The 20680-nt window shown below is 47.4% G+C and overlaps 1 protein-coding gene across 14 annotated transcripts in view; it reads right to left on the reverse strand.

The window, feature by feature from the left end:
- Positions 1-16274, reverse strand: part of FEZ1 (fasciculation and elongation protein zeta 1) — a 194317-nt gene extending 178043 nt beyond the window's left edge. For 8 of the 14 annotated variants that reach the window (XR_016439093.1, XR_016439096.1, XR_016439094.1 and 5 more), the window contains exon 1: positions 15978-16266. The gene's annotated coding sequence lies outside the window, so the exon portion shown is untranslated. Of the gene's footprint in view, positions 1-15612; positions 15751-15977 lie in introns of those variants that run through there. The other 6 variants (XM_090026799.1, XM_090026793.1, XR_016439097.1 and 3 more) reach the window with 5 other exon arrangements.
- Positions 16275-20680: the final 4406 nt, after the last annotated feature.

The following is a 20680-nucleotide window of genomic DNA, read 5'->3' on the forward strand; positions in this document are numbered from 1 at the left end:
TCCTCCTCCTCCAACATAGTCAGGGACCCTCACTGCATAGGGCACAGATCCTAGAGCAGCTGGAATAGGTACCATGTATGGCACAGTCTTGCCAGAGTGGCACCTGCACTACACCTGATGCCCATCACAGCCACTCCAGGACTGCACCACATGCAGTGCCTGCTCCCAGCCAGTCTGAAACCCCTATTGCACTTGGTGCCTGTGAGTGCTATGGGCAGCTTAGGTCCCAGACCAGCTGGAACAGATGCGTGCGGTCTGAGGGCACACCCCAGAGTGGGAGCAGTGTGAAGCAGTACAGTACATGCAGTGTTCAGGCAGACTGAACCACATGCAGCGTATGTTTTGGGTGCTTCAGGATCATGCAGCACAGGCCTTAGATCTGCTGAAGTAGCCACTGGATCAGGTATGCTGGGAGAGGATAGGGGTGGGGAGAGCTGTGATCTGGATCCAGCCCATGGACTGGCATTGCACCATAAGCATATTCTTTGCCCATTGAGGTCTGATCAGACCCAGAGGCAGCACTGAGGAGGCCAGAATAACTAAGATGGGGCTCACAGCATTTTTATTACTGCCAAGGATGCTTGGCTTGGAGGAGGGAAAAGTGTTGATGGTACTGTGTCAGGATTCTTTCCTATCCTGCATTGGGACCACAGTAACGACTTCTTTCTGCTATGCATGAATAAATATTTGTCTCCATATTTTCAGTAAGTTTGTCCTGAGAGATCTTTGTCAATATCTGCAATTAACGGTAATGGAATATTTCTTCCTTTAACCTTGCAATGGCTGGGGAAAAAAATGGGTTTTTTGGATGGGAGAATGGGACCATAGGGGTAGAGCAAACCAGATGAGGCACATAGCTTGTGACTGGATCTAGAGGATATTGTTCACCCATCTCTGCAATGCCTGCTGGGACACTGAGGGCCAATACTGCTGAAGCTGAAATGCCCAGCTACTCCTTTTTAACTGAGTAGACCCTCACCTAACTCAGAAGGTCCCATTAGCTTCCCACCCAGCTTCATTGGCAACACAGCTCCCCAAAGGTAGTGCCATCTGCTCCCTGCATTTTCTCATTTAAGACATGCACCCCAAATTCCAGAAACTAATTTTCAGAAAAAATGTGTGTTGTATATGAGTAAATACAGTAAAGTATTAAGAATACAACTTTCAAATGAAGAAGGACACCTGTTCGGGCAAAGGGCTCTGCCCCAGCACTGTATCCGTAAGAACATATGCCACACTGGTTCGTGAGCTAAGGCCCAGCTGGACCTGATCTGGTCCCAGGATCCAGCTAGAGGCAATCAAGCAATGAGGCCCTGCCTACTCTGGCTTTACATGCTCAAACCAGATAATAGCGAGCTGCCTGGGCAACAGACTGCATTGTGCCTCAGGCCTGCTTGGAACTTTTAAACTGGACTCTGAACCTTCTAGATCAGACTCTCCTGCTTTTCTTGCTTATTCCTGTTCCTGTCTTGGACCTCCCAGTCTGGATTAACCTCTTACCCTGATATCCCAGACTTAGACCGACACTCATTTTGACCTAGAATGACATTCCCATAATCCTCTATCCTAGTGTGTTCCACTCTGACTGACCACCTATGACCCAATCACCCCATTACATACCTTTCCTTACAACTTTCATCATTTAGAGGCCTAGAAAGTTCTCATTTAAAGTTTCAACCTATACCTACAATGTTTATTATCCACTGATAGACCTATCCTGCATGGATTTGTCTAATCCTCTTTTGCACTTCATTAAATTACTGGCTTCTTCAATGTATTGTGGCACTGAGTTCCACAAGTTAATTACGTGCTGTGGTAAACAAAGCAACCTCCTTTTGTTCGTTTTAAACCTGCTTCCAAATCATTTCCAAGTGTAGCCCCCGTGCATCCACCCTGTGCTGTTCTACCTGCTGCATCCTGGGCTCAGCTTTCAGTCTCCGAAACCAGGTGGTAACAGTAAATACTGCACTTCAGTAGACTCCAGCACCATATGTATCAGCGTCCCCACACTGAAAAATGGCAGAGGGACGCTTTAAACTAAAGCTTGTTCAGTAAGCTTTAGTTCAAAGCACCCTGCTGCCATTTTTCAGTGCAGGGACACTGATGCACATGATACTCCAGGTGCTTTTAATTAGTGTGGCTCTTGAAGCTGTGCTAATTAAAGCACTCCCCCCCCCACCCACACACACACACAGACACACACCTCCCAGAGCACATCTATAAATGCCTCATGTCTCTGACAAAATAACGAAATTTGGAAGAATAATTGCCCTACAAAGCCGATGTCTTTCTTCAATAAGGTATTTTCTAGATAAATAAACAGCAGGAAATCTAGTCTACTTATACTTTAGTAAAGCATTTAATAGAATATTACATGGGTAAAATTTCACTTAAATGTAAATAATTGGAGATTAGTACAAGAATTTTAAGTTAGGTAAAGAACTGAGTACAGGAAGACAATGAGAGTTCACACTGTAAAGAGAGCTACTGGACTGGAGAGATATTACCCATGGCATAGGCAGCATTAGAATCACGTGGTCACACCCCCTTCAGCTGTGTAGCACATGTTATCAGTAGAGAGGGCTCAGTGCACAGGTGTCAAACAGCAGATAAGGGTGTGGGCATACGCTCCCATCATGATCCTGGATGTCAGTGAGTTCTCTGAGTTCACCAGCATGTCAGTACTGCTTATGCTATGTGTCATGAGCTCTTTGAGTTCACCAACTGGTCAACGCAGGGTCTGCCAAGAACCCCTTCCACACAGCTCCAGAGCCCAGGAGGTGTGCACTGCTGCTGTTTGCTGTTTCCCTCTCCCACCCTCTCCTACCCTTTCTGAATTCAACACAGGAAAAGGAGGAATCACAGGAAAAGGGAGATGAGCAGCAGGAGGCTCCATAGCTGCACAAAAGCAGGGGCTGAGTGCTGCCACTGCTGCTCATCCCCTCTTTTCCCTGCTGTTAAATTCAGTGGAGGTAAGGCAGAAGGAGAGGAAGGGCAAATAGCAGTGGCACTCACCCCTGGGCTTGGGATCCCAGCAAAAGCACATGCTCTGGGCAGACTCCATGCCAACCAGTCAGCTTTCTCAGAGAGATCACAACACACGCAGAGCTTCCAGCAGGGAGCTGTGCTGACATGCCAGTGAGCTCAGATAACTCACTGCACGTACAGCACACAGCAAAAGAGGAATGCAACCATGCCATCACACTCCATCTGGAACCATCCATGACCAATGGTATTTCTCACAGGGCCAGCAAACAGGTGAGTCTGTGAGGCAGTTCGTCAGCACAGATGTTTTTTAAGGCAAAGAAAAAGCAAAGAATACATTAAGGGTGACTGAAGCACCAGCAGAAAAAACCTAAAGAATATCAAGGATAATAAATAAAACTAGGTACAACAACTTTGCAGGTGGAGAATATGGAGATACCAGGGACCAGTGACTCCCTACTGCAGGAGACAGCAACACCAATCTGTCTTGCAAATTTGAGGTCCTACACGGTATGCTGTCTGCCTGGAGCCTATATTCAGGATGTCACAGAAAGATTGCCAACGCTCATCCATGCCTCAGCATGGAGCACAGGTGGTGTTCTTTTCAGTCTTGCCAGTGGAAGATAAGGGCTCAGGCAGGGACCATCATATCATGAAAGCAAACGTATGGCTGAGACAGTGGTGAGGACATGAAGACTTGGTATTTTTTGACTCTAGGCAAATATTTTGGGGAAAAAGAATGGTATCAAGAGACAGGATACATCTGACCATAATGGGAAAAAGCATCTTTGGGTGTCATCTAGCTGAACTAGTAGAGAGGACTTTAAGTTAGATTCAATGGGGATAGTGAACAAAACCATCCAGCAACAGAGCAAATACTATCTGCTGAAAGAATCATGTGGCCAAAATAAAATATTGACCAAGTTTCTAAAAGTATGGAGGACAACTTTCTGTGCAAGAAAGATAAAGATGTAACTAGGGGATCATCTATCTTGGTGGATGATGTGAAGGTGATGGGAAACTTGGAAGTGATCATGATGCGGTACATTTTATGATTCAGAGATTGGAAAGCATATGGTTGACAGACCTAAGTCAATGGATTTCAACAAGGTGGACTGCAATTGACTCAAGGAGATGGTAGGCATGGTGCCATGAAAGAACAGACTGAAGGACAGAGGTATCCAGGAGGGCTGGAAACTTCTACACTAGGGACAGAAATTGCACATAAACCAGTACAAGTGATCAAAAACCGGTTCAAATCTGTAACACAACAGAAGTTCAGTGTACATAAATCACTTTCAAAATGGCCAAAACTGGTTTAAGATAAACCTGAACGGATGCAGTATCAGACTCAACTGATTTAGGTTTTTCCAGGAAATTGTAAGAACTTGCAGAGACAAAACCAGGCAGACAAAGGTAAAGAAGAAAAAAAAAAAGCTTAACCTGGCAAGGGAAGTTAAGAACAATAAGAAGGGGTTGCATAAATACTTTAGCCAGAAAAGAAAGGGAAACCAAAGAAGCTGTAGGGCCACTATTAAATAGACAGTGCAAACTCTTAATAGAAGATGCAAAGACAGAGCTGCTCAACAGATACTTTGCCTCAGTCTTCACCAAAAAAAAAAAAAAAGAAATGAGGCTTCAACCAAACTAATACCAATTATTTGGAGAAGATGAGAGATGAGATAATAAAAGAAAATGTCAGAGAATTGTGATGAGTCTCAATGAAATCAAGTAAGCAGGACTTGATGAACTTCATCCCAAAGGAACTGGCAGAGACTTTGGAGACCTTGGCAATAATATTTACAAAGTCATGGGAGATGGGCAAGGTACTGGAGGACTGAAAAAAGGGCCAACACATTGCCTCTACTTAAAAATGCAAAAAGGAGGACCTCAGGAACTAGATACTGGTTATCCTCATCTCTATACCTAGGGAGTTACTGGAGTATATCATAAGAAAATACATTTGCAAGCAGCTGGAGAAGGAAAGACTTCAGTATGAACAAATCATGCCAAAAGTAATATACAGGCAGTCCTCAATGTATTCAAGTTACATTGTTTCTCACTTACAACATTTCTAAATTGACACCCTGTTTCAACTTTCTGACATCAGTTTCGACTTTACAATGCTTGATAAGATGTGACGCCATGCCAGTGAAAAAGTCACTGTGTCACCCATCTCCCTGGGGAACATCTGTCCAGACTTCCTTGAACACTTTCTTTACGAAAGCAAACAAGTCTCCAGAAAAACCTGCAGCCAAGACTCCTGAGAAGAATCCAGCCAAGAGCCCTTCAAAAAGTCCAGCAAAGTCACCTCAAAGAAGTCCTTCCAAATCAATATGGTTGCTATATACAATATAAATCCATTAATATAGCTATATTATTAATCTATAATTGATTGAGTACAAAATTCTGGGTTATTGTTTGGTGAAAACAGGGTATCAGGCCTTGCAATCCCCCATTTATAACACTGTTTCCTATGGGAAAATCAATTCTGAGTGATAATGTTTCAACTTAAGACGCCGTTTTCAGGAACCAATTGTGTCATAAGTCCGAGGACCGCCTGTAGTGACTTTGTTTTAAAATATTTTGGGATATATTTTTATTTTAGATACATATGCCCACTATTTTACTTAGTGTGTTATTTTTTGTTACAAAGAACTTATCTAGTGGGAAAGCCACATGAAATTTTACCACAGCAAGGTAAAAAAAATATTTTAAAACAGAGAGGTTATATGTGGCTGTGTTAATATAACACTAAGTTATAACAACTGCCTGTAACTCTTTGTTTTCAACCAGAATCCCTTCTTCTAAAATAGAAAAACAGAACAAACATATAACCATCTGATAAGGTGGGAAGTGGGGATTGGCCCTCTGAGTATATAGAAGGGTTAAAGCTTTTCATTTCTTGTGTGGGGAGTGATTTGGTCCCCTTTGAATGTAGAGATAGACGGTGGAGTTAAGCAAATTTTAAATTTATATAGCTAAGTCTAACACACTACATCTGTGGAAAGTGAATTCTTAATTCAGAGATGTAAATTTTATATTTCCTAAGTGATCATGAGCAATACCCCCAAAGAAGGAAGCTCTGCTTCAGAAATTCAGTTCCTAAAAATACCAGAAGGGTGGAAATCAAGTCACAGACCTCTAAAAATAACTATTAAAAAAACACAAAAATGCTCAGCCTGAGGATCAGAACACCCAATGATCAGAAAGCCAAAAGGACAGAACAGAAGGACATGGTAAAAGAAAAAAAAGACACTAGGGTTCAGAGGAAAATGTGCCAGTTACCTGTGAGAAAACCACATGTAAAAATACAAGGATTCACAACCCAAAGCAGGTTATCTGGGGCCCATGAATAAGAATCCCAGGACTGATTGCTCACACATTTTAGAAAAACCTAAGAAGAAAGAGGAGGTTCTTAATCCATTTTTGAAAGATTACTGTGAAAACTGAAAGAGGACGGGTTTTTTTGGGGGGGTACCCACCTTGCCTTGAGAGATCACAATTATTGTGAAAACAAAAAGTGGGGGGTGTTGATTGGTGCTGGCAGAAGTATACATTGCAGAAAGACTGTGCAGAATGCTTTGAAAGATCTTGATTATTGTTGGAGCAAAAGGGTTCATTTTACTAAAAGGACGCAGTCTGTATGATCCAGACAGCAGTCATGGTGTGCCTCATAAGAGCGGGGGGAGGGCGGCAGCAATAAACCTGGGAGTAAGGATGAGGAGCTAACCAGCAAGTGGCTTGCAGGCTGAAAAGTAAGGGCCTGCTTAAAGAGGAGCCTGGGGAAGGCTAAATGCCTGTTGAGAAAAAATAAGAGGTCCCCTAGTGATGGTGTTTTAGGAGACCCTTAAGAGGGCCCCTCTAATGCTTACCCATCTCCCAGACCTATGCAGTCAGAGAGCCGGAGTGGTGAATGATTTAGAAACCCCTTTAGAGGATTCCTCAAATGTTTCCCCTCATCCTGGGGTGACCTGCCTCCAGGATCTGAGAAGTCAGAAAGCCAGGATAGCAAAGGATATAGAAGACTTTAGAAGGCACCTAAAAAGTTCCTCAACCTCCTGAACCTGCAGAGGGTGTTTTAGCGGGTATACATATGATGCAGGTGAAAAGGCGAGAGTAGTCTGTAGCTAGGTTTGGAGGCCTGAGATACATAGAGTTCTGGGTTTTTTCAATCTGTTTATTCAGGCAGATAGCATGAGAATTTTTTTATAGTCTCAAGCTAGTAATTTAAATCAGATAACCCTGGGATTGTTTTTAGAATGGATCACTAAACCTGCTACAAAGCCAGCGAGAACTACAGGCGACCCTCGCCATTCACGGGGGATACGTTCCCATGATCCCCGCGAATGGCGAAATCTGCAAGTAGGGCACTGTGTTAACAAACACTTTCTAGATTGAGAGTGAGGTCCGAGCTTTCTACATGGAGGCTGAATGACTCTGCATCACTTTTGCACACGTCATGGTACCACTGTAGAGGGCAACCACACTTTCTAGAGCTGTTTCAAATCTCATGGTACTCTGGGAGATACAGTCTCCACCATTTTTTTCTGATATGGTACAGCCATCACAAGCTCCTGATAGTGGTTTCTAAATGTGTCAGTCCTGTGCATGCCACCACCTCTGGGCGCCTATAGATGTGCAGGGAGGCTGCTTCAGCATGTTATAATTACAGCACAGCAGAGCAGACTTGATTAATTGAGTCTGCTGGAGCATGCTTATTAGCATGCTCCAGCAGTCTCTGCACCTTGTGTAGCAGCATCCCCACACTACAAAACGGCAGCGAGAGCACTTTAAATAAAGCTCATTGAGCAAGCTTTAGTTAAAGCACCCCACCACCGTTTCAGAGTGTGGAGATGCTGATACCCAAGACACTGCAGGCACTTTAATTAGAGTTTCTTTCAAAGCTGCTCTAATTAAAGCACCCCACCCCTGGACCATGTGTAAAAATGCCCTCTGGCATTTTATCTTCACAGCTTATTTTCAAGATGTTGTGCAAGCATCTCAGGTGGAAGCTATTCAGTCTCCATATATAGCCCATGTTTCTGAACCATAAAGCAGGGATGACAGCATGCAAGTCTTGTAGATTCATATCTTCACTTTTTTTGATAGTTTGTTGTTATTCCATGCATATTTCTGTAATAGCCTGAAATTCTTAGCTGATTTCCAATTCTGTTGGTCAGTTCAGTCTGAAGGTTAAGATTCCTGCTGATCATAGAATCCAAGTAGCAAAATTTGTCCAAAATGCCAAGAGTTTCACCTTGCAGAGTTGTCAGCCACTGGTTTCTTCACCCCTTGGTACATGAACAGTCTTCTTGAAGACTACTTGTCAACCTGAAGCTCTTGCATGACTCAGAAAACCTTCCCAAGATATTTTGCAGGGAAAATTTACAGTGGGCAACCAAGACCTTGTCATCCACAAACAGGAAATCTCTTGGAACCAGTTCTTTCACCTTGGTTTTCTCTGTAAACCCTGCAATGTTGGACAAGCCAACATCTATTCTGATTTGAAGATAAATGCCATCATTGCTGTCCTTGAAAGCATAAAGAAGCAGGAATGAAAAGTGGATGTTAAAGAGCACAAGGGCTAAGGCACACCCCTATTTCACCCCATTATTGATGTCAAAGGCACTGGATTCTTTACTTTCATACACTACAGTTGCCTTCATACCTTGATGTAGTTAGTGAATGATGTTCAACAGTTTGGAGGAACAACCCAGTTTCTTCAGAACAGGAAGAAGGCCCTATCGGTTGACCATATTGAAGGCTTCCATCAGATTCATAAAGACTATATGTACAGCAGTATTCATTTTTCTCTACACTTCTCTTGCAGTTGCTTGACCAAAAATATCATATCAACGGTGGAGTGTGCTGAGCAAAAACTGCATCAACTTTCACAAAAAATTCATTCACCTAGAGACTGCAGCCTAGAGAGCATCATGTGAGTGATACCTTTTCTGATAATGTTCCACAGGGAGATACCTCTATGGTTGTCGCAGTTACTTCTACCCCGTTTATTTTTATATAATTGTAGAAACAGAGTATCTTTGAAATCTTGTGGTACTGCTTCCTCTTTCCAACAGAGCAGTATAACTTCATGGAGCTTTCACAGTAATTTGTCATTGGCACATTTGTAGAAGCAGTCATTGTTCCCAGGAATCAATGTAATGGCTCTCTCTTAGTCTTCTAATGTAGGCTCATCGTCCAAATCCTTCATAACTTTAAACTGTGGTAATCCTTCAAGTTCTTTGTGTTTTATTTCAGCTGCAGCAGAGTATAGTATTTCATAGTGTTCACTCCAATGATCAAATTGTTTCAGTTTATCAGTGATATTACTGTTTAAGTCTTTCAGCAGACCTGTTTTCTTCTTGACTGGACCAATACCAATGCTTGTTTGATGCCTTCATACATTTCATGGCTATCACCTGTGTCAGCTGCTTTCTGATTATCATCATCACAGGGTTTCATGCAAAATCTTGGACATACCTCCTAGCTGCCTTTCCCATTTATCTGAAAGCCTTTCTCAAATTTTCCAGGGTTTTGGTGTTGGAAGATTTCTTGGCTAGCTCTGTCCTTTTGTTCTCAACTAGTGGTAGAAGCTTTTCAGAGTGTTCTTCAAGGCAGTCTGCATTTTTCACCAAATATTGTTACAGGAGCATTGTACATGTGAGTTCTTAAGCTTCTGCCAAAGAGCAACAGATTAGAGCTGCTGCTGACTGCCTATTGCTTCAGCAAGGGCATATTTCTATCAGGGTGATGTCCCTTAGCCTTACTCCAACTAAGAAATACCCACAAGGGTCCTGAGTATGCCTGTGAACTGTATCCAACTGGAGGGCCTGGTGGCAATGTGGTGGGGCTAATTGTGGTGGAGTAGCTCCTATAAAACACCACAATATTGCAACCTCCAGAGTAAGGTATGTAGAGGATGCCTCAACACCCTAGCCCCCACTGCCATGTGGATATTCCTGGGTTGGAGTAAGGCTAAGAGGATCCTTTATAGATCCTAAATAAATTACTACTCTTTAATACTGAGCAATTCTGAACTGTAAGAAGTATATGAATAAAGAATTGTTTCAATAACTGATTTCAAGGTCTCTCCCCCCCCCCACTGCCATCAGCATGCGGGGAGTTATCTTGAAATCAAGTACTAACCCAAGGCAGGCGGCAATTCAGCTCTAGCTTTGGCCCTGGGCTGTGCCCAGGCTGAAGACAGAGGTAAGCTGCCCCCTGCTCCAGGCTAGACTGGCTGATTTGGTAGGAAAGGGGGAATACAGCTGGGAGGAATGGCCATGAGGAGAGCACCCTGCCTCCACTTTGACCACAAGCCTTGTGCCTGCCCTCCTACCCTCTGCTCTTCCATGAGACCCACCCCGTGATCCACTGCTCCCCTCCATCCATTTGCCTCCTCCCTTCTCACCTTCTGCTCCAGCTCTGGTACCTTCAGCCCTAACCCAGACTGGTCAGGAGCTGTGACTACTTCTCCCCGGCCAAGCTTGGCTGAGGCCTGGCTGGGGCCACCACTGGTTCATTTCAGAGAAATCTCAGGTTTCTTTTTGCCAAATATATAATATGAGAAACACAAAAGTAGATGGAAACAGAAAGAAGCAGACCTCAGAACAGCAGCTAACATATATGCACTGTAGTCTCCCTGTGCCGTTCTGGCATGACCCTCACACCCCGTTTTGCTAAAGAGAATTTGCCCCATAATATCTCTCTCCTCTTTTTCTACTTGACATCATTCTTCCCTAACTCACACTATTTTGCTTGGGAAGAGTTCTTTCAAATTTAAGTATTTCTATTGGCTTCAGCCTCCTAGAAATCTCTCCATTTAACCATTTCTATCTTGGCAGAGGACTTGCTGAGTCATTTTCAACTCTAGGATTGAGTCATAGGACCAAGCTCTGAACAGCCCTCTTTCAAAGCATCAGATCCTGGAAAATCAGTCTATTTCTGTTTGCTCTTGAATTCTATGCAGAGACCCAGGGGGAAAAGGGAATGGTATAAAAAAAACCCCACCCTCACCTTGTAGCAGACTGAAAGGATGGGATAAAGAGTAACAAATGCTTGCTGTCTTCTCTCTCCAATCTCCAGACAATCTCCAGTTTCCAGACAAGAACCTCTGCCAAATACTTCTCTCTCTACTATATCTACTATGGTGATCCCCAGTCAGATCATTCTCAAATGGCAGCGATGTCCACATAATGCATGGGGAGGTGGGGGGCGGTCATCCTACCTTCAGATTATTTCATAGAATCATAAAAAATTAGGGTTGGAAGGGACCACAGGAGGTCATCTAGTCCAACCCCCTGCTCAAAGCAGGACCATTCCCAACTAGTCAGGACTTTGTTGGGCCTTAAAAACCTCCAAGGATGATAGATTCCACTACCTCTCTAGGTAACTCATTTTACTGCTTTACCACTCTCCTAGTGAGAAAGTTTTTCCTAATATCCAATCTAAACTCCCCTTGCTGCAACTTCAGACCATTGCTCCTCGTTCTGTCATCTGCCACCACTGAAAACAGTCTAGCTCCACCTTCTTCAGAACCATGGTTCAGGTAGTTAAAGGATGCTATCAAATCCCCCCTCAGTATTCTCTTCTGTATTTCCTATACTTTCCTCAGGATGCTCATAATATAATGAAGCTCTGTAGAGGTGCAGTGATACATTGGTCTGATATCGGATCAGTACCGATATAAAGAAAACTGGCTGTATTAGATATCAGCCTGATGGGGCTGATAATTTGGCTTATAAATGCCCAGGCTGCATGCAGCCACAGTGCAGCATTCAGGCAGCAAGGAGCAAGGCAGGCAGCATGGAGAGCAGTTTCCAGCTGGTAAGTCTAGTGTGGTGGAAGGGGAGGGAGGAGGGAAGGAGCATGGAGTGGGGGCAGATCAATGTCCCCAGAGGTGAGGGAGGAAACAGGGGCAGGTGCTGCACAGGTGAGGCAGGGTGGGGGAGGGGGCCAGAGTCACAACTCAAGGGGTAGGGGGGCTCCCACCACTGCTTGCACCCTGGAAGTGCATGGGGAGGCGTGTGTCCCCTGGATCAGCATGGGGTGGGGTGGGCTGCAGTCAGGGCTGTATGGGGCTCTCCTCAGTGGGAGCTGGGCATAGAGCGGGCACTGGTGGCATTGGGAGGATGCTGCATGCACCCGAAATTTTGTCACTGCTCCGCTCCCAACACTGCCACCGCCAGCCACCCAGCACAGCCCCATTTCTTCCCGGCATGTGGGTGGAGGCGGGACGCTCAGCCAGGGCTGCACCAGGCAGCTGGCGGTAGCTGCTCTGGGAATGGAGCGGCAGCAAAATTTTGGGTGGATGCAGCATCCTCCCAGTGCTACTGGCGCCCGCTCTGAGCCCAGTCCCCACCAGGAAGAGCCCCATGCAACCCCAGCTGCAGCCTACCTTGCCCCATGCAGATCCAGGGGGCACACACACCCCCATGCCCTCCCGGGATGCAAGCAGTGGCAAGAGCTGCCTCCCCCCACCCCCCATGAGCCATGGCTTCGGGCCTCCCCACCCCGCCTTGCCTGGGCAGCACCTGGCATCACGGTGGGTATTGATCTTCCCCCCGCCATGCCCCTTCCCTCCCCACCCCCCTTCCACCACATCAGACTTACCAGCTAGAGGCAGCTGTATTGAAAATTAGATCAGTATCAGCTGATATGCCTCCTTAAATATCAGCTATCGGTATCGACCTCAAAAATCTCTATCAGTGCACCCCTACAACTCTGCTTTAAGTTAATGGTTTTAAGGAAATCTCATCATGCAAGGCTTCAGCCTGTCGTCCGCTGAAATCAGGAATGTTTCTGTTTCTTCAACCACATTGTATTGTTTGCTGTTGTTTTCATTTGTTTTTTCCCACCATCCTCTGAAGTAGTGGTGCTCAACCTTGTGGCCCAAATAAGGGGTATGGGACTGATCCGTGGGCTGGACTTGACCCCTAATCCCAGAATCAAGCCTGCACACTTGGATTCGAACCATGCTGCCCCCACCAGGCCCTGCACTGGCAACAGGTAGGGAGTGCACATGGCTGCACCCCCTGCGAAAAGGCGCTGCCAGCGCTGCCGGGGGCATCTGTGGGTGGCTGCCAACTGCAGGTCAGCACTTGCCCCCTACCTCTCCACTGCTGACAGCACCTTAGCTGCCTGCAGGAGCTCACCATGCCTCCCCAGCCTCCAGAGACACATGATATTCATGTGGCCCTGTGTCCTGGGATGGGGGCCCCGGACCCCACACTGCCTCCATCCAGTCCTGCATGCTAGGGTCAGGGCCCTAGGAAGCTGCATCACCTCCATTAGGCTCTGGAAGCCAGGATCAAGCTCTGGGATCCTGCAGTGCTTCCACCAGGCTTTGTGTGCAGGAATCAGGCTCTTTGCCACCTTTGCCAGGTTCCGTACACTGGAAACAGGCCCTGTCTTGTCTCCACCAGGCCCTGCATGCTGGGATCAGGTTCTGGGGTCTCAAAGCACCTCCACCCAGTTTTGTGCACACAGATCAGGCTTGTACCATCTCTGTGCACTGGAATCTAGCCCTGCACTGCCTCTGCCAAGACCTACATGCTAGGACGAGGCTCCAGGGCCCTATGCCACCTCCACCTGGCCCTGCGTGCTAAGACCAGGCCCCAGAACCTTCAGTGGTGCTCAAACTTCCAGCCCTGTGGGCTAAAAGAATGGCACAGGGCTGGTATATGGGGCAGATCCTGCAGATGGGGGTTGGTCCACAGGCTAGATCCACAGGCTAGATCCACTGTAGCATCAGTGCAGAGTTGGTCCATGGGTGTGATCAAGTATGCCAACCCAGCCCTGCACATCAGATATGGCCACAGACCAATCCTGCATGCCAGCCAAGCTCCACAGACCAGATCGGGGCGGGCCACTTACTGAGTTTTGGCAAGGCATCAAGGGCCACATGACAGGCAGCCCAGGGCAAATTAATATTAATTTTCTAAATGTTTTAGGGGCCCCACGAGCCAGATAGAATGGCTTGGTGGACTGCATCTGGCCCATGGGCCGCATTTTTCCCACCCCTGCACTAGATCTAGGTGTGGCCTAACTCTGTGCACCAGTGCAATCCAGCATGTGAGGTCATGTTATCTGGCACATGGGCCTTTCCATGACCATTCAAATTTGGCAGCAGTGGAGTTGTATCGGTATCAACTCCTATGGTTCTGGAAATTGTGACAATTAATGATGCCACTGCTTCCCTGTCATCAGATTTCCAAACCCATGGGGAGCCCCATGGGGCAGTTGACATGGCTCTGGGGGCCAGATTCAGCCTGCAAGTCAGGGATCAAGTGTCACTCCTCAAGCATTACAGTTTGTTCACAGATCAAGACCTGAGACCAAACCAGGGTGGTATAACTAACCCTCTGTTTATGCACCTGAATGGTCTGCCTTGCTCACATATGCAGTCACAGTAATTCCCAGCTTTGGAATTCTCTTTCAGGTCAGACTGACAGGAACTTGGAGGGTTTTTCACTTTCTCTCCAGTATGAAGTGTGGATCAGTGAGCCCATCTTGACACTTCCTATTTAATCAGTTCCCTGCCCTTGCAGAGTCCTTATTTATTGGTGATACCTCCATTTATCTTGATCCCTTCCTGTGGCAGGCAACATTTTATTGTTTGAAGGCATCTCAGCTTCCCTGAAGTCTCTGAACACAGGGATAGCTTGGTGAAATGTAGTGGCTCATAATAAAGAGAGAGGGAGTGCACAGGACCATACTAGATGGTCTAACGATCCCTTCTGGCTTTAAAGCCCATGAAACTGGGAAACAGAAGGCAGACAGAAGAGATCCGTTTATGAGTGCTCTTCTTCTCTTCATAAACACATGCAAAAACAGTTTCCCCTCCCTTATGTTTGCACACACACAGCTCCTCTCCCATATGCACAAGAACCACCCTGCAAGCACACTCCCTTCCGTAAGCGTGCATACACCATACCTCCCCTCTCCCAGACCTGTTAAGCATCCCCTTCCAAACACATTCTACAGACCCAGCCTGGGTAGTACCCAGCATCTGCTACACCAGGGATGGGTAAAATGTGGCCTGGGGGCCGGATGCAGCCCGCCAGACCATTCTATCTGGCCCGCAGGACCCCTAAAAAATTTAGAAAAATAATATTTATCTGCCCTGGACTGCCTGTCACGCAGCCCTCAATGGCTTGCCAAAACTCAGCAAGGGGCCCTCTGCCCAAAATAACTGCCCGCTCCTGTGCTACACTTGGGTCTCTGCACCCTACATCCATGCTCCTCCCAAGAGCGTAACCTGTCTCCCGGAAAACCGCAGCCTTCCACAGGCAGACATTTATTAATAGATGTTTTGGACGGGGAATCCAGGAAAAAGATGACAAAGTTGAGGTGGAAATACAAAGCACCCGAGCAGGACTCTCCAGCCCGGCAACTTCCTCCTCCTGTGAAGCCCGTCCCTCACCACAATGCCTCCTGCAGCCCCATTCCCTGCGCACTCTGCGGCAGCGCCGGGCAGTCACCTGACAGGCACCCCTCGGCCTCGGCAACCCGCCCAAATCCCCATTCAGCAGCGCGGCAGGCGCCCCGCCTCGCTATGCTGCGCGCCTACATGAAAGTCACAGGCCCCGCAAGCCTTTCCCCTCGCGCGCGATCCCTCACCTGCCTGCCTCTCCAAATCGCACCGAGACAATGGGCCCAGCAGCTCCCCCCAGCACCTCCGCCCTCCCCGGTCCCCACGCTAGCACAGCCCCCAAGCCTGCATGGCGCCGACAGCTACGCACGCACACACACACAATGGCTCTGCGCAGAGCGGGGAGGCGGAGGCGGAGGGGGAGGGGAATCTTTTCATCACCCGAAAAAATGAATGACCAGTTTGAAGGGTTTTGGAAGCCCGCTTTGCCCCCGCCGCCTGGCGGCGCCCGGCTGCTCCTGGGAATAAGAATAATAACAGGGGACCCCCGAGGCCGGCACCCAGCGTCCGCACAGAACCCCGACCCCCTGCAAGGACAGAGAGAAACACGCACCTGCGGGTGGCGTGGGGCCAGCAAAGCGCCTCTGAAAACACGCAGCCTCGAGCTTAGCGGGCCATCCCAGCCGCTGCCCCGAGCGCTGGAATCAGCGAGCAGCCACGGCGGGACGGCGCTAGGACTGCCCAGCCGCCTGCCAGGCGCGCTCTGCGGAGCCCGCAATCAGCCCCCTCAGCCTCCCTCATCAATATGCAAGAGCGGTCGGTGCACGATCAATATGCGCAGAGAGCAGCGCGGCGGATGCCGTTCCATGTGCAAGGCCCCCTCTGCGCAGGCGCTGACAGAGCCGCTGCCCAGGCAGAAGCCCCACTCTGGCTGATCAGCGGGGCTGTGGCAGTGAGCAGGACAGCGATCTTTTGTCCCTACATCAAAATGCCAGGCTCTCAGAAATGACGCGGCCCGGCACTGCTTTCCAGAGCACCCCGCCAGCCTGCTTCTGACGGAGAAACCAATAAAAATGGAGGATGCTTCACAAAGACCTCAGAGAAATGAGACAAGTGAGCTGTGTCTATAATGCTGTTGCCATTTGGGAACTTGGTAAAGGTTTTATTCAGACTCACAGAGGCACACCAGCAGCTGTCCAGCACCCTCCAGAAAAAAATATATATGAGGGGAAAAGTTCTCTGGCAACAGCAAAGGCTTGTTCTGCCCCGGTTTACAAGCCATTTTGTGGCAGTCATTAAAATCACTGATTCCCTATATACTACTAGCACGCTTGGGGAAGGTGGAGTCAATTGAGTTTCATGGGCATTGCCATTATTCAGAACACACTGTGGGTCTACTCTATTCCTGATTTCCCTTGTAAACTGATAGTTCAGCCCGTCATATTAACAATGGCACTTTTTTCATCGGCCGAGCCTTAGGGTCAATTTTGGGGTGCACAGTTCTTGTGCATGAAAAGAAGTTAGGAAAGGAACATATTAAAATGGTGGCAGACCCTTTCCACATCTTTTTTTGCCTATGGCAAAAAGCAGCCAACCAGAAAAGCATGAAGCCAAAAAGAAAAGGCTTTGCTGAAGTGGTTGAGCATGGAACAATACCTTAGGCAGATAATGTTTAGCTGCAGAGTGAGAAAGAAAGTGACTGCAGCAAAATTACTCCTATCCACTTCTTGGGAAACAGGAAAGGAAAGAGGAGAGACCCAGAATGCAAATTCTGATATTTCTGATGTTACTGAATTTACAAGAAGTTTACCATGTCCCTTTATACACGCACAAAACAATATAAAGAATACATTTGAGCATGATGGGGTTCAAAGAACATTACTTACTAATTAGAAACAGTATGTATTATCTAGCTTTATACTGTACTACATTTTTTTAAAAAGACTTAAAAGAACTGTAAGGTTGTAAATCCCATTACTGAATAATTAAGAAATACCAGAAATCAGAATGCCTATGCAAACTTAATTTTTCTCCTTATGCTGATGCCACATTCTATTATTTTCATACAACCCTGGTCTCATTCACTGAAAGGGTATTTTTTAAAATTTTTTTTGTAACTTTCTCATTTAATGCACATGAACTCAAGGCTTATCTAATGCATACACAAAACTTGATTGTAAAATATAAATTTTATCATATACAACCAAAATACCCATCATGAATGATAGCAGGGATGGGGGCCTGGGGACAGAAAACTGTGTCTGGCCCTACGCCCTCCTGCCGCCGCTCCAAGCCCCACCTAGCTTCCCCCTTCCCCACCACTGCTGCTCTGGGTACTAAATATCTCCCCCCCCCGCCCTGCCACTCTGGGTCCTGCGCTGCTCCCCTCCCCTCCCATGGCTTCTCTGGGTCATGCCCCGCTCCCCCTACCACTCTGGGTCCAGCCCTGCTCCACCCCCACTCCCTGCTGTTCCGCACAAGGGAGGCATGGCCCACGGCTGAGCAGGGAAGTGGAGTATGGCTGTGGTGTGTGGCATGGGCAGCAGCCCCAGGGTGTGGCACTGGGCATGCAGCGGGGCTTGGCACATGGTCATGCAGGGGAGTGGTACACAGTTGCAGGGAGTGTGATAATTGGCCACAGGGTGCTGCGTGGAAGCGGACTGAGGGGCAGCCCTGAGGATTTGTGTTGCAGCTGGCAGGCACTGCCCGAATCCCCTGTGCCCAGTCCCTGCACAGCGCCCTCTGGCCATACACCTCCACACCACACACCTCCCCCACAATGCACCCCATGCCACACACCCCTACGCGTCCTGCACACCCCACGGCCGCAGCCAGCACACCATGTACCACAGCCTCCACATGGTCACACGCCCTATGCCATAACCCGGGGCTGCTCGCCCGACACGCCCTGTACTGCATAGCACACCCTGGCCCCAACTCCCTCCGCCTCCGCCTGTGTGTCTCTCTGTCCATAAGGCTCCAGGCTGCACATGTGCAGTTGGCCCATAGCATTGTGGACAGACCGATACACAGACCAAAGTGGTAAGGCTTTTATTATATTGGAATATTTCTATATTACTTTTCATCATAGTAAACAAGCCCTCAAAACATTGGAATTTATCATTACAACCTTCCCATGAGCAATATTATTATCCTAACTTTAGAGCTAGGGAGAGTAAAGCACAGAAGTCTATGCCCAGAAAGGAATTTAAACAGAATTTAGGCACCTAAAGCCAAATTTATCATTCCAATAATCTCCATCATTTACTGCTGTAGGACATGATGGAACACATGTTAGTATGAGGATTGACTAGTATATATAATACTCAGACTTTAGGATTATAAAATAGACTTCCTAGGGAGTTGTGGACTCTCCCACACTGGAGAGCAGTTGGAATAACATTAGTCAGGGATGATCTAGAGCAGGGGTGCTCAGCCCCAAGCCCACAGCCAGATCTGGCCCACAGAACCATGTCATTCAGCCCACAGGACTCCCCATAGTGAAGAAGTTTTTCCTGATATCCAATGTAAACCTACTTTGCTACAACTTCAAGCCTCTGCTGCCCAGGGTCTGTCAGTGGACAGCCAGAAACAACATGTCTCATGAAGGGTGGAAGATGGGAGTTTGGCCTTCTCCTCCCATAACTCAATCCCCTAGTAAAACTCAAACACAAAACAGTGACCTAACCTAAGTCAAATGTAAAACCCTCTGGTACTCTTGTCCTTGAGCTCTCCTATTTAAGCCAGTTTACTTACAGATTCATAGAGTCAGAAGGGACCTCAGTGGGCCATCTAGTCTGACCCCCTGACCCTGGCAGGCAAGAAAAGAGTAACCAATCCTGGGGTCATGTGATCCCAGCCAAGTGCCTGTCCAGTCTCTTCTTGAAGACCCCCAAGGATGGGGCAAGTGCCACCTCCCTTGGGAGCCCATTCCAGATTCTGGCAACCCTGACCATGAAGAACTTTTTCCTAATGTCCAGCCTAAACCTTCTCTCTAGGAGCTTATGGCCATCATTCCTTGTCATTCCAGGGGGTGCCCTAGTGAATGATCATCATGTCCTAAAGTAGATCATCGCCTACTTCATGTTGCTTTCCCTTTATGAATTTGTACACTGCCACAAGGTCCCCTCTCAGCCTTCTCTTGAAGAGGTTAAGGTCCCTTAGCCTTTCCTCGTAGGGCCTTCCCTCCAGACCTCTACTTCCTGCGTACCAGGTACATCCCCTGGACTGGCTTGACTTCTCACTACAACTAGGTCTTACTGGGAGCTCTATGGCCTTCAGCAGCCAGGGCCAGACTGCCTTTTCCATTACAAGAAGCTGCGTTTATATGCCCCAAGCTCAGCCCCCTTACTGTTATGTGACCCTGCAACCTGCATGCAGCTACCCTTCCCTACAGTTACCACTGTTTCTGTGCCAGAGATATGATCCAGGCCTGGTGAGGCTTGTGGCAGAAGGCCACCTCTGTTTTCTCCCCAAAAACTCTGCTCTGTTATAATTTGGTTAGGATGGGCCTAGCAGAAGATACACATCTTACCCTATCTCTTTAGATAACTTCAGCTGGATACATTCTTGAGGGAGGCAGGAAACCTGCTCCCTCTGCCTACATGACTGACATCGCATACCTGGGTGAGGGGTTGAGTTCCCTGGGGAGCTAGGAACTGCCAGTCTGCCCAGCAACTAGTAATGCATTTTAAATTGGGTGGCTGACAGCCAACAGGTGCTGGCCTCCATTGGACCAGGTAAATGAGGTCATAAGGGCTATATAAGTTAAGGACTGCCCAGGAGGAGGGGGCAGCAGCCACAAGGAGGGGAGAGCAAGAGAGAGCGAGCTGGACCATCTGAAACTTGATCATGAGTTTTGCGAGAGAGAGCAAGGAACTGCCTGCCTCCAGAGGGCATCTTTACCTGCCTCTGGATGATGCTTGTAAGTAAGCTACCTGAGATCTAACTAGATATATAGCTTGCAGTAACTCGGATGTGTGATCAAAGGCTACCCAGCCATGCCACTTTGCTCTATGGGATTTCTTGGATATTGCTGTATCGTGTACCCTATTCCAAACCTACCCCTTGTAACCAATAAAGTTCTCCTTTGTACCTAGCATGGGAGAATTATTGGGTGTGGATCTAGATTATGCACTGGGGTCCCCTTGGTTTGGCTGACTAAGGGAGACCACTACTTGTGCTTCTGACTGACTGAAGCACCCCCAAGTGTTTGAAGCGAGTCAAGTACTCTCAAGGGCTACTAGGCCTGTGTTACCCAGGGGACACAGAGCCAGAATCAAACCCAGGCCTGGGTGGTCACAGTCTTTTACCCCA

The sequence above is a fragment of the Crocodylus siamensis genome, chromosome 14, assembly GCF_052110815.1.
Source record: "Crocodylus siamensis isolate JL-2025a chromosome 14, ASM5211081v1, whole genome shotgun sequence".
Classification (NCBI taxonomy): domain Eukaryota; kingdom Metazoa; phylum Chordata; order Crocodylia; family Crocodylidae; genus Crocodylus; species Crocodylus siamensis.